Below are 17,721 nucleotides of genomic sequence, written 5' to 3'. Positions count from 1 at the left end.
CTCTGTTTCTACTCTGTCACTGGGCTGTTGGGCACCATCATACTGTCTCAGAAATCAGGATACATCTCTCACTGGCTCCTTGTTTTTGTCCTTGCTCCTCTACAGTGGGACTTCAGCAGACTCTGCGGTGTTTCTTGTTGAAATAAATGACAGATAATGTCATATTTCTGCTCAGAACTCTCTACTCCTATCCCAGTTCCCTTAGGAAGAATCCAATTCCTAACACAAATCATCCAGACCAGCATGAGTGGCTTCTGCTATTGTTTAACTGTCTCCTTTTATGGTTTGTGGTTCTTTTATTCATCTATAGCCAAATGTCTCAGATAGGGAAAAGAATAAACATTTTCCTTTCAGTTAAGGAATGTGAGACTTTAAGATACAGCTCCAAGAAAAGAAAGAAAATAGATTCCTGAATGCTTGCTTTGTTGTGATTTTTTCTACATTTAGTGTCATTTACCTCTTCAAATATGTGTTCCCATGTTGCTTTTGTTTTGTCTTCATATAATTTTTCTAGAAGGACTATAAAATACTTATTCTAGTCTTCCTTACTGCAACTCACATCAAACTGCAACTTATTTAGTGAAAGATACAGATAGTAGACTTTGTTTTTGTTTGTGGAAATATGATTAGTTTCTCAGAGAAGAATTAATCAACAAAAGAGAAAATTGTAATAGTCTTGAGAATCGGTTTTTTTCAGGTCCTAATCACATATGATTTCTTAGGTATACTGAGTTCAAAAGAAGCAATAGCCTAAAATCAAGAAATTCCATAACATCAGAAAATTAGAGATGACTAAAATGACATTCTTTATATTGCCATTGTCCATTCTAATTGTTTCCTTTTTATTGCAGACACATGGATTTCACTGCATATGCTTAAAAAGTAAAACTAATAGAGGACAAAAGATGGTCAGAAACACAAAATTGTTTCAACTCATCTATTAGATTAATGTATTTTTGTTGAAAAAAATTTTAAATCTCACTATGTTAGTTATTTATTACAACTATTGAATTAGCTTTGCTCAGTTTGTCTCTCTTTTGTGTCTTCACTTACTTCCTTATTTTTTCAAGGGCATTTACTTTTGTCTCTTAGGTTTTGGTTGTTTGTTAGGTTTTAGTTTAGTTTTGTTCTGTGTTTTAGAAAGTATCTCAGTCTGTTGTCCAGGTTTGCCATGACTTCACAGCAATCCACTCATGTCAGACCCCAGGCTGTTTTAATAACAACCTTGAGGCACCATGACTGCCTCCAGAAGTTGAATATAAGGACGTTAGCTTTCCTTTTCTGGAAAGACATTGTGAATTAATTTTTAAATAAAGTTTTATTGAACTTAAAAAGAATATTATTTTATATATCAATCATAGTTTCCTCTCCTTCCAGTCCCATGTCCCCTGCCAATCCCTCATCCTACCCACTATCCACATCCCAGGGAGGGTGAGGCTTCTCATGAGGGATCATCAAAGTCTGACACATCATTTGGGGGCAGGACCTAGGCCCTCCCCCATGTATCTAGACTGAGAGCATATCCCTCCTTAGGGAATGGGCTCCCAAAGCCCATTTGTGCAATAGGAATAAATACTGGTTCCACTGCCAGAGGCCCCTTAGACTGCTCAGGCCTCCCAAATGAAACCCATGTTCAGGGGACCTGGTTCAATCCTATGCTGGTTCCACATCTTTTAGACTGGGGTGTATGAACTTCTGCTTGCTCATGTCAACTGTTTCCCCAGAATGGTCTTGACCCTTTGATAATAACTGCTCCCAAGCATTGAGCAGATATCATGGAATCTAATTGTATACATTATGAATTATTTTTAAAAATTAGTAAATTAAACCCCTTCTACCAAGTATAAATATGAGTGGTAATTTCATCATACCCATACTACATTATGTCTAATGTTCATTATGGTAATATATTAAATAGTTAAATATAACCACAATTATTTTTAGCAAATAAGTGACTATGTTTTCAAACATTGATAGCCACATGATTTACATTAATGTTGATTTCAGGTAAATTGAGATTAAGTACATTCAGTAAATTTTTAACCTCTTCTAATTGTGTTTCATGCAAAATACAAATAATCATAGGTTCGATCAAAGTTTCAAAATTGACTTGAAAAATCTTCCATTTATAACCTAAGTGATTGTTTAATTGCCGTGTAGTGGTTGAAACTGGAAAATTTGAACTGTCTTTATTTTTCAAACACACAATGTCATTGCTCATATCCTTTGCATGGTGCAGGTCCAACCTTGAATTGACAATCTTATTACTGACCATGCTCTCATATGTTGTAGTAGTCAGCTTGATCAAATACTTTTGGGCATTATCCATTTCTAAATTAGCCATGTTTACCAATAATTTTTCATAAAATGTTTTAGCCTACAAATGAGGAAATCTAAGAGGATGGAACAGATGTCACTTCTACACTAGCTTTACTTGGACAGTTGTCTGTTCATTTTCCCATACTTTTCTTCCTGGTTCACACATACACTTAATGAAAACATCTTCAGCCTTGATATATTACATTATTTAATTGTGCTGATATTCCTATTAACCTTTTTTTATTTTTTCCCTTTAACCTTTAATAAAATATTCTAACAAATGATTGGGTAAAGAATGTAGTGTAATTATGCAATAATATGAAAGATTCAAATATATAAAATAAATGTATTAGTGATATATACTAATCTAAAACGACTCTAACAATGAGAATAGAATACAACTGTGTGTCACCAACTTTGAACCAAAGTAAAATATATTGGGGTTTTAGCCTTCATTTGAGTTGCTGGCTAGGGATGTCCCAATACTCTTAAAATGTGTGGCCTACTTCTGTCACCCTTGGTTACCTCTCAGAATTATATCCACACATAAGTGTATCCTTAAACTCTTATCAAGGAAATTTATCTTTGAAACAGGCTGAGATCACTGTAGAGTAATAGACCAATCAAAATTCAGATCTATGGGACCCTGAACTGGTGGATACTTCTATGAAACATGGCTGCACAAAGGAACATTGCATAAGAGGGATCAAAAATATTGCAAGAGCCAGTGTATCATGAATTTCCTGTGAACTATATTGACTAGTAATATTATAAGCTATCCCCATAAAGTCCCATCAACATGATGCCTACACACGTATTAAATATAGATGATACCAATGGTCATGCCAAAGTAGAAACAAAATTGTCACTGGCCTTAGCATACACAAAGAACTATAGGTGACCAAAAAAATTAGGAGCAAAGGAGGTGTTCTCCTCCAGGGAAGAGAAAACTAATTAGTTGTACAATAGCAAATGGCTAACCCTGAAAATACACATGCAATTAACATTATATGGGTTATATGCAAATAGACCATATATGCGTATACTATATGTATGCAAAAATTTGTAAAAAGATGCCATTTATTTGTAAGCAGGTGAGGTGCAATATGTTGGACTGCTTGGACAGAGGAAATGACAGGGAGAAATATAAACTAAAATATAAAAAAATGTTGTTCAATATAGTAGTAATATATAATCCTGACTTATAAATGAACACAGGGCTCTTAGTAATCAATGCATGTATATTTTCTTCAACTTTAAATTCAAATGTATAATTGTATATGTATATATGATTTAATGCATCCTTTCATGGATAATCAAAAGTATTCTAGAAAGTGCAATGGCAGTTTCTGTGCATGTGGGTGTAATGTGGTTAATAGTGCATGTGGAAGGTTGTATGTGTGTGTGGGCACACACCTGTGCAGGTGAAAATGTATGTGGATACTCATGGATGAGAAAGGCCCCCAAGTTGATGCTAGGTGTTTTCCTCAATTGCTCTCCACTTTTTGTATTGGTGAATGACATCTAACTGAACGTGCATTTTGCGAATTTTTGTTATCTTAACTGGATCCTCTGTCTCTGTATATAAGATCCAGTATTAGAAACAGCCACTATATCTGCTATACTTTTACATAAGACTTTTGGAACCCAAATACCTTACTCTTTCAAGCTCTTAGCTGTTACTTTTGAAAAGTAAACACCATGTCACAAATTACATATTTCTGCATAAAATTTTCGAATATGGTTTACATGAGAGTAGAAATATTAAACAACTGAACATTTATCTCTAACTTTAAAATGAACATTTCATATTAAAGTTGTGGTCCATAAATGCCATTTGGAAGGAAAATACTAAGCTTTCTTGTAGATGATTTTTACTAGACATCTAGCTTGAAGTAAACATCCCAAATCAATCTTAAACAAGCAATCAAGGACACTGATTCTATGACAATATAACAACAATGCCTTGGATCCTTACAAATAAAACTAATCGCATCACTCAGTATGTTTGATTGGTACACCTATCAACTCTCTTATTGAAAACTGGGGGGAAATGACTGACAGAGAGTTTGCATGTAGTACAGTGATTTCTGGGGTACCTAAGCTCTTCCCCATCTTCAAATCATGATATTCAATACTTTCCTAGTGTGCTACATGTAACTTCCAATTAAAATAAAAGTCTTATCCTATTATGTACAGTGGTGTGGATGGTCTGAAGCACACCAAGCATCTAGAACTCCCAGACTGAACATCACTTCTAAATATATCCATACATTTGACTGCAAACAATGAAAATGTAGAAGAGAAACAATCAGTCTTCCATGAGATTATATTATTTATGGCAATCAATCTTTAAAAGAAGAAGATTTAAGTACCATTTATTGTAATCCCAGCATATAAACTGTTTCTTTTGTGTTCTTTCTCTCCCTCTTTCTATTTTAGCAATTAATATTATAGTGTCAGTCCTTCAAATCATAGAACAAATGAGGATGGTATCATCACAGTGTCCATCAGTAACATGCTAAGGACCCACTGGAAATGTATAACTTGAAAGGCATTCATTTTCAAAGTGATAAGAGAACTAATGGGGAGAGTGCCCAAACTGAACCACATGAAGTGTTGTTGTCTAGTTCACTGACATACTGACTACCATTTTTTAAACAGGTCCTTGGCTATTTGTAAGCGGCTGTTGGCCATGAGAGAAGAATATTTTCCTCCACATCCCAGAGGAAAGTTAACAATATAAGTATCTGCTTTGTTTATGTAATCTTTAGCAAAATAGTCCTTGCATTTAAGATCAAGGAAATTGCTATGCAGACTGAACAGTTGTAGGCATCTCTGCCCCCAGCAAGATAAAAAACATTTGAATATCAATATAATCAACATTCAGAGGCCTTCATCTAGAAAACAGACCTTTAGGCACCTGCAATGAAGATACTTAACTAAGCAAACTGAAAATGTTGGTGTAGTATTGTCATCAATACATTAAAAGAGCATCATACACACTATGTTTTATTTTTCAATGGCTGTACTTTTCCATGGACTATACTAGCTCAATCAAATTATTCAGGGTAAGTGAATACTTATCCTCAATATTTTCAATGTGCTCCAGTGCCTATGCACATTTAGACACACACTCACAACACTGAGTTTAAAAATAAGGGAATGTTTCAACTCCTAACCATCCATAAGTCAATTTGGAAGAGAGAAAACACAAATCTTCTAAACACTCAGTTTTTAGAAATTGGGCCAAAAATACAGATGCAAAGCCTAAAAATTATTTTCCTATGAACTAATACAAGCAATCACTTTATATTTACTATGTGAAACATACTTTGTTTAAGATTTCATAATGTTGTACAATTAAATCTCCAATCACTCAGCCATGTCCATTTTAGCAAAGGTCATAAGAGGAACAATTAGTACCAGTTTCCACAATATGAGATCACTGTATCAGAGAAGCTGCTGCCCACACTTGACTCTACTACAGAGAGTCATTCAGTGTGCACCAGTAACAGCTTGAAGCAGAGTTTCCTATCACATTTCTTCTACTGTCATAATCTCCTCTGCTATTGGCTTATTTCTGCTGAGCATTTCTGCTGCATTTGAAATAGCTTATCTTCATTTCACACCAATCCTTGTTTTCAGTTAGTCAATCAATAATGACCATTAGTATCATTGTCTCTTCGTTTCCTTAAGTTAGCTATCTGTGTTGAAAAACACTGGAACTATACTGCATAAAGTAATTATTGGCCAGAGCCCATTAAGTGAATACCTTCTAGAGTGAATGATTTGGGTGACTGACTCTAGGTTAATTCATGAGCTGTAAACATACAATCAAAAATATAACAGGAATCTTGAAAGAAGCAGCAATAATAAGTAGTGCTTGAATCATAATGCTACAGAATGGACTCTCCTCTTGCATCACAATCTGCTTCCTCCTCCCATATCTTACAAGGTATGTTCAAGATCTAGTCTGCGTTTCAAACTCCTGATTCAGGACTGAATATGTTCTTTGAGGAGACTGTACACTCAGACAGAGAACAGTTATTGAAGAGGAGCAGCCCACTGCTTTTAACATCTGTGGGTGATCCCAGAGTGGAAGATGAAGGTTTGAAAATGCAAGCAGAGCGTATACTTAGGTTTTTGGCTGCATAACAAGATCTTTCTCTGATGTGTGTCTGGGCTCAAAGCAGACATGTCATCACCTGAGCAAAGCAAAAAGCAGAATATTTTTTTTCCTAAGATCCTCATTTTTCTCAATTCCCAATCTAGAAAATACAAGGAACACTTATCTTGATCAAGCATAAGGGTTATTTAATGCAGGAGACGCCAGAGTTAAGGGTATGTCAATAAACCTAACTAATAAAATTCTGTTTTCACCTGTTAACGTATAAAAGATCTGCCTGGCTCAACACCTACATTCCCATCTCAGCATCTAAATGCACAGCCCACTCACATACAAGTACGGACGTGATTTACCTTGATTTTCAGATGTGGAAACAAAGACAAAATTAGAGGATTTCTACACTCAGAACAAAGGAAGATTAGGAAGTTAAGGCAATGTTTGAGAGTTAGTAACACAGGCTGACACTAAATCAACTAGCTAGTGCTCACAGGAGCCGGCGGGCTTCTCTCCTGCATCATTACTGTGCCTTTTTATACAGCATAAAAGTTTCACCTTAGGCTTCCATAAACATCTATGAAAGACATTTTCAAAAGGATAAGTAAAAAGAATCTTTAAAAAAAAGGAAAAAAAGCAAACAAATTCCAAAAATTAAAAAAATAATAATAAACAAAACAAACAAGCAGAAAGGCTGCCCTTACAGCAGTTTGAGTGCAGAGACACCACGTAATTTTACAAGATCCCAGAAAGACAACAATTAAAAAGCACTATGGAAAATCTGACTGTAATATCCCTATTGGGGTTTCATCACGCTGATCGCACGTCTATAGACAAGCATAAAATGCCGCTTAATTGCACGCCCTCAGTATTCAAATGTGCCTGGCAGAGTCCCCTTCCAACTTCTTCAGGGGCAGGGCAGAGAACAGCACATCCACAGACCAACATCCACACAAAACCGATTGGATTGTAAGCTGCACATTCCAGAGGCTCTCGGGCAGCATTCCGGCATAAGAAGCACACATTTTTACAAGCAGCAAGGCTGCCGGCTGTAACTTTGCCATTAACACAGCACCCTGTGAAAAGCATCCAGGAGGAAGATTTCGCCAATACTGTTTCACTCCGAACTGGGTAAGCATCCCCATTGTATAAAAATATTAATGTCACGACAGAGTAAAGTGTGATGTATTGAAGCCTTACCTTTGCTGACTTGCCCTAACTGGTGGAAAGGAACTTAATTTATGAGAAGCAGAGGGGGGGACTTTCTCAGAGCTCTGGGCAAGGCTGCTCGCGGTCCTCGGAGAGCCCAGGCTCAGGCTCAGCGCACCTCCAGCCCCAGGCTCCCAGGCTGGTTCTCTGCAGCTCCCGAGCGCGCCTCTGATTGGCTGGCAGCTCTTGTCGGCCTGATGCTTGGCTCTCGCAGTCTCTCCTCCTTCCTCTGCTCTCTGACTCTCCGTGTACTCCTTTCCCCTTTTTGCATCCTTCTCCCACACCCCAGTGTACATACTTTTGGGGCAGCACTAATTCCCTTTTTGTCCCATAGACAAGGTCACACAAAAAGCAGGAAGGTTAATAAGAATCGTTTCAGTACACAAACAAAACAAAAACAAAAAATCCCGTGTTCTTGAAAATTGATGGCCAGGACTGTGACAGTTTAGACCAGCAGTTCTCTGCGGGGGATGGGGAAGTAGGAACAGAAGCAGGGTATGGCTGTCACAGGGAGTGGTGGTATACATCAGAAATGAAAGAGCAGACGCAGCCAGGGCAAGCGCTGATGTGGCAAGCTGATAATAAATTTTCATATTTCCGTGCAAAGTCGTCACAGCCTGCTAAGCATTCAACTGCTGGCTCATTCATCAGCGATCCTGTAGTATAGAGGAAGTCCAGCGGTTTAGCTTGAGAGATGACCTTTCATCCTTACCCCAAATACTCAGGGCAGGGCATGTAGGGTTTATATTAGATGGGGCTTCCTCTTAGAGGTCATCATCATATTTGTGAAGATGAATAGGACTGCAGTGCCTTCTCTACCTCTTGCTGGTGCCAGAAGAACTAAGCCAAGCATGAACTTCTCACCCCTTCTGACTCCTGAATAAATTACAACGATTTGTAATGTACACAGCTTATGATAACAGGGATTTCAGGCCTGATTGGCTGTTTTCAAAATTGATGTGAGCCGCTGAGGCAGCTTTGGTGCTTTCTCCCAGCAGGAAGTCACATATGCTCACCCACCAATATCACCCTGCATCTCACTTGAAGCATCATTGTAAATAAGTGTAGGTGTTCTCCTCAATTGAATGATTAGTCCAAGGGTCTCCTGGCAGGGATATTAACACTCACATAGCATTCTCAATCATTGCGAACATCAGGAGACTAGCATTCCTTTGGAAATGTATTTGATAAAACTACCAGAGCCCCTTTTTGCTCTTTTTAGGAGGAAAGCTCACTCAGGCTTAGCACAGTGGGCATGAACAGGATTCAGGTTTGCTAATATGCAAGACACCTGGGTGTGAAGCACGCTTGGGAATCTCGACCTGATGCAGATATGGACGAGTGTGGGAACCCTCACCATCATGAGTCTTCTCCAAAAATCTAGAAAGCAATCATTAAAAAAAACTTCTTTGTGAAAGTTCAGTAAAAACATATCCATGCAATTATTGCTAAATCATGGTAAACGTCTGACAAAGGTTACTTAACTTGTAGCAGTCCCTTTTTATTTGGTCTTTTTTTCTGCATTAAGAAAGGTCATTTGAGAAGATAAGGAAAGTGGTATTTCTTTTAAAATGTGGCAGAGACAATGTTTAGAACCAATTCCTTGTATTTGGTTGTCTTCATTTCACTGGAGTATGTGCGTGGTGGAGCCATTTCAGTTCATCTGATGGTTATGTTGAAAGAAACGAACAGAAAAGGTGATGGAAGGGATGCAATAGAAAGATTACTTATTGTGAAAGAAGGGGGCATTGAGAAACTCGGTTGCTCCTAAGAAAGATGTAGGAAATCAATTAAAATTTGGAAAGCACCAACATTTAGTGTTGGGGGAATGCAGAAAATGAGTGAAGGTGTCAGAATAATTTACCAATGTTCTCCCAGGCTTTGTTTCTTCTTTCCCTTGTGGTTTCGAATAGTGATGAAGGCTTTTCTTTACATGGTGCTCTAATTTAGTATTTCGTAAATATTTCCTGAAATTTTGAGATTATAATGTAATTACAAGGTTTTATCATTACTTTTGTCCCCTCACATGCAATCTCATATGCAGCTTCTTGCTCTCTTTCCAATCCATGGCTTCTTTTATATTTCCATTAATTTTTTATACACACATATATATTCATATATATATAATATATATTGCATAATGTTAATTTGATGTATAGTCAGCTCCTCTGAAAATATACATACAAGACAATTATACAGACTAATCCATTTTGATTCTTTAAAATAATGTAAAAGCAGAGTGAAGTTCTTACTTTGCTTTGTTAGTGAGGCACTGATAAGTGAGGGAAGAGGTACTTGTAAAAATAAAGAGGATGTGAAGAAGGGCATCTGATCTGAGAAAAGTTACATAGTTTAGTTTAATCATTCACATCACAGCATACTCAGAAGACAGCCACAACTTATTTCATCTTTTCCAGTTGATCGAAAGAAAAATGTTTGTTTACCTGGCTATAATTTTGTTTTCTCAGACATCAGCAATGAGACTTTTAAGGATGCAGTTGAAAATAAAACAAGGTTTTACTATCCCCTCCCCATACTTTGTGGTATTCCATATAACGGAATGGAGTGGACAAGCTTAGTATGAGTCACCCGATCAAAACTGCAAAGCACAAATCCATTCCTATGGAGACAATCTCTTTATCAAGGGATGTTTTGTGTCAATGACTGAAATCATACTAAGGGCTGCAGGTACTCTCCAAACACCATGATAAAATGAGTAGTACATAAGTGGCTTTAAATGTTTGATGTTCTGAACCTGTGCCAGCTTTCTCCAGCAACAGGAAGATGAGCCTGTTGACTACCTAGTACATGGGTGTGTTCTCAGGTTACAATGAAGACAACAAATGGACTAATTTGGAGCAGGGTTCCTTGGGGAAAGCTGGGTAATAAACATGATCATTTTCTTTTTATGACCAGGATTAGTTTAAAAGACTAGACCATGTATTTCAGGAAACAAAATTTATTATGGAGCTAATCTCTGAACCTGAAAACACGGGAATTTCTCATACTGAACCCTTCTTTTGTTACCTTGGAAGAGTTATAAGAATCATTTTAGCTGGTGGCAGACAAGCATCCAACACAAGATTGATGCTGTTCAGACTAAAGAAACTGTAAAGGTAAAATTTAGTGCTACACTGTGAACCTTTTGAGAAACTCAGAAAACTGTCACTTTAGATGCCACCACATGCTCAGTTTTACTGTGAAAATTTAGGAATCTTATATTTTCAAATACAAAACAGGATCGTAAAAAAGAAAAAACTGTATATAGATACTTCTACATCTTATTGTAATTCAAGGATGGAAAGAGTAAAGGGAACAAGCATGGGGGGAACAAGGATGCCAAACCAGTTCATCCTTGAATTTATTGAGTTCTCTCAGGAACCAATGCAAGTGATTAAGGTATACAGTTTTTGTGTTGATATGTGTTATGAAAAGACATTCACATTTCATCTAATTAGCATATCAATCACCTCAAGTAGTTACAGTGTGTTTGAAAATAATGTGCAATAATTTTTTTATTTTCACATGAGAAAAATCAAATAAAGTTATATTTTTACAACATTGGTTGAAAGAATGGAGAGAAAGCCTGTACAGATGCAAATATATCATGCTTCCTCATGATAAGGCACAGGGATCATCACAGGAGAGGGCCAGAATGTTGGTGAATGGATTGCTGTGAGATGAATTCCTATGAACATGACAGGGTTCATTGACCCATGATCTCAGAACAGCTGTGGTTTAGGGCACAAGTCCTTCACTTTGTTATAGAAGCCAATATTTCAACATGAATGGGCAAAGAACTTTGGAGATACTGTGGCATTCATAGCTTAGAGCCATTGGTAGTTGATAGCTGATGAGATGTGACAATTGTAAGAGGCTTGTGTAGCCCTACAAATACAGGTGTGGCACTAACTGGATTCAGTGGGATAATTTTACTTAGCAAAGAGGTAACTGGGAGGCATTTGGGAGCCTCAGTTTTCTGAGAGGAGGAAGCAAGGATAGTGAGGAATGAATATTATCAAAATACATTGTACTCATGTATGAAATTATCAAAGATAAACAAAATGTGACCTTCACATTGATTATTATACTTTACTTGACAAAAATAATCTTGACTCACTATGGCACTTCAGACTAAAATATGAGATAATAGGTCAATAATAATGCAAGGAAATCAAAAGATAGATATATATGAAGAACCTTATAAGTATTAATACAAAAAATTTGCCTAAAACAAATTATTTCCTTGCCACATAAAACATCAATCAATAAACTCATAATATCTGCATATATATATATGCACACAAGATGGGTTTTTATAGAATATCATAATATTGACAACTGATAAAGCAAGAGACCAAATTCAGTTTCTATTGATATCTATCTTCCTATAATCTATCATCTATCTATCTATCTATAATACATATATCTGACTATTATAGCTAGATAGTATTTTATTCCTAAAAAATCAATAGTTAATTCAGTGGGAAAGACAGAATGAAAAACAATGATTTCTAGGAAAATGAAAATACATCAGGATACAAATCATATTTTAGAGATCAAATCCTTAAAATATACATGTAATAATTTATATAACAAGCTTTTAAAATTCTTTAAATAAAGAGAGAATCTGGAAAAAGCAAATTCATATGTAAAGAGTAAGGGCAAGCAAATGATCTCCAGCTTTGTAAAGCAGAGTGAATATGGATTCTATAAATTTGAAATTCTTAAACCAAGAATGGGTTTGGAAAAATTACTAAGTGATGTATCAAAGACATGTGAAAACTTAGAGCAAGAAATAGTGGGACCTCCTGAGTCCAATCAATCATCTAATGAAATCAACCATCTGAGAATGAACTGTGACTTTCCATTTCGGGCATGACAAATGTGAAAGAGCAAACATGAAAGACAGCAATCTTTACATCAGCAGAGATGCATTTTAAAAACTTTAAGTCAAATCTCAATGCAGTATCATAAACATCCCAGAGCAGGATTCAAATGTAGAATGGGTTAAGTATATGGTATTGAAAAAATTCTTTAATATGCAAGATATATATACATATATAATATTATCTGTAAAATTAATCAATTGTTATGGTAATGAGAATATATATTTAGCTAAGGGAGTGGATCTTGGAGGAGTTACGGGTAAATGAACATGATCCAAATTTATTGTTCTAAATTTCCAAAAGACTAGTAGCAATTTATCTAACCTTAGTAAACTAAAAGTTCCCAGCCATCTCAATGAATTCTAGACCTAAGACATGGTGATTTAACTACAACATTTCACTATGAATAGTCATCATGTTTGTCTTTTTATTCTAATTAAAGTGTTTGTAAAGCATCACAATACTCTATTTCTTTAAACTGAAAAAAAAACAACAAACAAAACAAAGCAAAAAATAACATCTTGTACATCTCTGTATGTTGAACCCTGGGATGGCATCAGCTCACTGCTTTTTATTTTTAGTCTTTTTAACTAAATCTGTCTTATGTATTTTAATTGTCAATACAAAATATACTTCTGGTTATTGCGGTGTTACTTGGGGTTATTTACCAGTGCACACTTTTGCAAGTAAATAAAATCAGTTTTAAAGCGTGTCCATGTACCAATTTAAAAATGTTTGATAATTAGACGAAACACTGTACAGTAGCATGGAACACAAAATCTAAGAACAAATCAATATGCAAAATTATTGTAACCTTATACATTAGCAGTAAACTGGTTGTCATAATATTATCAATTGCATTATATTATGAAGAGAGAGAGAGAGAGAATGGATGGAATGGAATAGATGGTTAGAAGGATGAATAGATAGATGGATGGATGGAGAAATATATGCCTATATCTACATCTGTATAGTTTTAGATATAGAGATAGATAGATGATAGATAAATATAGAGATAGATGATAGATAGATAGATAATAGATAAATGATACAGAAAGCAAAAGAAATAATAATTGATAGATGAGACATAACGATTCAGGAAGAAACAACACATTAACATAACCGGCAAAGCCTCATCTCCATCTATAAGCTAGAAATCCAGGATATCTGGCAATACACAAATGCAAATACAGACAGGGTGGGTGATACACTGGTACAAATTAGTTACCATTCAAAGAACTTTAGATAAGAAGCACTGGTTACTGAACCGCTAACCACACCCACTTTAGGCATGACTAAAGACGTATATAGATGGATGTAAAGACGTTTACGGACGTAGGCGGTGAACTATGTCACTAGCCAGGCCCACTTTTGAGCATGGCTAGGGACATTATGGGGGAAGGTATAAAAGACTGAACAACGGAAGTCTTGGTCTCTTTTTCCGGCTTTCGGCTACCAGTTCGGCAGCGGAAAACTACTTGGCTCATCTGGGTTACTTGTTTGGTATCTTGTGAGTAATTTCTACAATAAATACTTAGTTTTACTTTCAATAAGTATGCCGTTTATCTTTACAGCATCAGTTGATTCTATCTGTACATCAGTTAATCTGGTCCATTTATTCATAAATCACAATATGTACCTTTTAGGAATTTTTTTGCATCTAATATTTTTGTCTAAGGCAAAATGTATTCTTTAGAACATCCTAGGATAATTAAGTATGAATTAGAAACATACTAGGCATATAGCAAAGCTTAGATAGTAGATAATAACTAAAATGTGATAATTTTATTGTTATATTCTGTAATCTGTTGGAATGCACACTGCTAATGTACATATGATATATGGTAGGTATTTAAGTATCCTTAGTGAGATGTTGGAAGTTCTTGGTTGGAATTAAAAGGTATAGATCAGGTCCTATCTTAATCACTTTTCACTTACAAAGGTGTTTTAGCATGAAACTTCAGTCTCAATATCTTACTTTATATACATTAGGATGCTATCCCAACACAGGCAAGCGTTGTCAAGTTTTACATAATATTATACAGGCCAAAGTCTATGACATAGGTTTCAACACTTGGAGAGTCTGTAGGATACTCAAGTGAAAATCAGTAGAAGCTGATAAGTAAAATATGTTAGATTTGATTTCTATGCTCACCTGACAAACAAATTCTTAGCAGAGATTTATTACTAAAAGAGAAACTATAGTTTCTGTAAAGTGTACTGAGAACAGTATTCACTCAATTCATCCTTCCATTTCTGTATTTACATCTTTGATGCTATATAATGAAAATTGATGTATAGGTGACCCTGAGGCAATGTAGATGCTTAACCATTCAGGGAATATTATATTGAGTTCAGGTTTAATTATTTATAAAACAACAGAAATACTTAAAAATCAATTTGATATCCTCAGTTTACAAAGTTCTAGCTTTATTTTATTAATATTTAACTAATTTGAGCTTATATATAACTAAATTATTGATATTTCAGGAAGTAAAAGATATTGTAAGTTTGCGATTAATAAAGATGGTCAGTAGCATAGAGGAACTCTTAAATTTATAATTGTCTTCTATAAGAACTTGGAAAAACTATGCATATCCCTCGACTTTAAGGATATGTCTGTCAGAATTTCTATGTAAATAATTATGTTCAACAGTTCCAGTTTTCAGCATTTTCTGTAATGTCTGTGTGATTTAATGTATCTAATCCTTTCCATGTAGATGAATCCTAATGTTACTAACAAGTTTTTGATATTATGTGTTTTAATGAACAACTTTGCAGATGAAGAGATCCACAGAAAATATTAGGCAGAGCTCAGGGAACCACAAGGAAGAGGGGGAGGAAGGATTGTAGGAGCTGAAAAGTTTGAGGGCACCTAAAGAACCCAGCCCCCACAGAACCAGTTAAGTAGGGTTCATAGGGGCTCACACAGACTGAAGTGACAATTGCAGATTTGAGCTATGTTTTCTGAATATATGCTATGCTTGTGTAGTACGTTGTTTTGTGGGACTACTAGTATTTGGGAGTGGGGTACTTGTCTCTTGCTCTTTTGCTTCATCTTGGAACCCATTTCCTTGCAGTGGGTTGCCTCATATGGCCTTGAAAGCCCTGGGAGACCTGTTCTTTTCTGAAGGGAAAAAGGGGGCGAAGCATATCTGGGAGATAGAGCCAGTGCAGAAGAGGAACAGAGATGAGTAGAGGGAAGGGAAAGTGAAGTCAGGTTGTATTGAGTGAGAGAAAAATAACAAACAAACAAACAATTGAATACAAAATAAGCAGCTGTTTATGCTTCCATACCCAGAGCTCTGCCTCCTGTATTTGTATAGATTATGTAGAATTCTAACTATAGTTAAAATCTATGAATAGCTCTTAGGATGATGACTACTCTCTTACTTCCAAACACCATTAAGGAGGACTAAGTAATATATTAAATATGTCTTTGCTATGCCTGAGCAGCAACATTTTTCAATTTGCTTATGTAATAGCTGACAATTAATATTTCATTGTTTCCAATTGTGTTAATGTTATTATTATAATAATTACTGACAACATCTTGTTTTTTTTCGCAAAAATTCTCTTCACATCCATTTCCTATCGTATTATTGTTAACTATAATGGACCTAAATTGTCTTAGTAGTCTTTCAAATAGGAACGTTAGAGTTCAGCAGAAATTTCTATGGCTTTTCCTTTTCATACTTAGAAAAAAAATGATGGCAGCAGAGGCAAACACCCATAGCTAAACACTGAATTGTACTCCTGGAACCCAGTAAGAGAGAGGGAGGATTAATGTGTAAAGGGGTCAACACTGGGCTGGTGAAACCCACAGAAACAGCTGACCTGAACAAGGGAGAGAACTTGGACCCCAGACTGATAGCTGGGACAACAGCATGGGACTAATCCAGACACCCTGAATATGGTATCAAGGAGGAGGCCTTGGCAATCTATGAGGCCTTGGGTAGTAGATCAGTATTTATCCCTGGAATATAAATGGACTTTGGGTGCCTATCTCACAATGAGGAATTCTCTCTTAGCCTGGACTCTTGGGGGAGGGCTTCACCCTCCCTGGGGAAAGGAGTGGGGATTGGGTGGGGGGCTGAGAGGGCTGCTGGGGGATGGGGGAGGAGGGGAGAAAGAGGGAGCTGGGATTGACATGTGAAGCAAGCTTGTTTCTAATTTAAATAAAAAGAAAAGAAATGAATATTTGTATGCGAGTGAACATGTGTATGTGTAAGCAAGCAAACATATGTACACAGATTTACTTGAAATGCACATGATGTCCAGTTAGGAAGCGCTGATGGAAGACCAATGCAAGCAAGAGAATTGATTGCTATAAATTAATAAAATGAAAATAAATAAAATGCAACTTGTCATAAATTCCATAAGGTACATATTAGCCAAGACCTCCATGCAATAAAATAAATATAAATTAGTTCCAATGTGGTGATAACAAGGTACATTAGAAAGGAAACTCTTGAAGGTAATCATAAAATATATATCAATGGATAGAGAAAAGTTTTAAACAGAATTATATTTTCCAAGTAAGTATTTCTTCAGAGATCTGCTATATGAAAAAATCAAATTGTTGTAACCCTGTTATGTAAATTTTAAAATGCTTCAATGGAAAATGGAAAAGATAGTAGGCAGGTACTGCTACAGAATGTGTCATATTTGTGGTGGCTTGTGTGTATATTTCCCTTTCTGTTTTCAAGGACTTGATTAACCACAGAATTTTGACATTTCTGAGGAATGAGCAAATTGTATATACTATTTTCAGAATTATCACATTAAATAGTATTTATTGATCTTATTTCTAGATTTCTGTCATCACTCTTATATACCTGTGCCAATGTGTTTAATCTTAAGAGTATAATATATTGATTACCATGTAATTATGCAAATAGTAGTCTAAAATACATGGCATTCCACTGAAGTAATATAGGTAAGTGTTCTGGTTCAGTTTAACACAGGTCAGTCTAGTAGACATTTATCACATGAAACCATGAAAAAGTATGATTCCTAACTTAATTATATCATAGAATGGAGGAATCTTAAAAAGCAACCTTTAGCCGGGCAGTGGTGGCACATGCCTTTAATCCCAGTACTCGGGAGACAGAGGCAGGAGGATCTCAGTGAGTTCGAGGCCGGGCTGGACCGACAGCCACCAAAACAATACAAAGAAAC

At 36.0% G+C, this 17,721-nt stretch overlaps 1 protein-coding gene and 1 long non-coding RNA gene across 3 annotated transcripts in view; one reads left to right on the top strand and one right to left on the bottom strand.

The window, feature by feature from the left end:
* Window positions 1-17,721, bottom strand: part of Cdh18 (cadherin 18) — a 796,302-nt gene that overhangs the window by 380,498 nt on the left and 398,083 nt on the right. The window contains exon 1 of one of the 2 annotated variants that reach the window (XM_040757657.1): window positions 7,643-8,072. The exons of the other annotated variant lie outside the window; for it this stretch is intronic. The gene's annotated coding sequence lies outside the window, so the exon portion shown is untranslated. Of the gene's footprint in view, window positions 1-7,642; window positions 8,073-17,721 lie in introns of those variants that run through there. 2 annotated transcript variants of the gene reach the window in all.
* The window catches only part of LOC121144274, a 37,563-nt gene continuing 27,217 nt past the window's right edge, over window positions 7,376-17,721 (top strand). The window contains exon 1 of the long non-coding RNA XR_005881593.1: window positions 7,376-7,573. This is a non-coding gene — a long non-coding RNA (uncharacterized LOC121144274). The remainder of the gene's footprint in view (window positions 7,574-17,721) is intronic.

This window comes from Mesocricetus auratus, unplaced genomic scaffold (genome assembly GCF_017639785.1).
Source record: "Mesocricetus auratus isolate SY011 unplaced genomic scaffold, BCM_Maur_2.0 Super-Scaffold_100015, whole genome shotgun sequence".
Classification (NCBI taxonomy): domain Eukaryota; kingdom Metazoa; phylum Chordata; class Mammalia; order Rodentia; family Cricetidae; genus Mesocricetus; species Mesocricetus auratus.
Note: the sequence above shows the minus strand (reverse complement) of the source record. Positions and strands in the feature narration are given on the sequence as shown.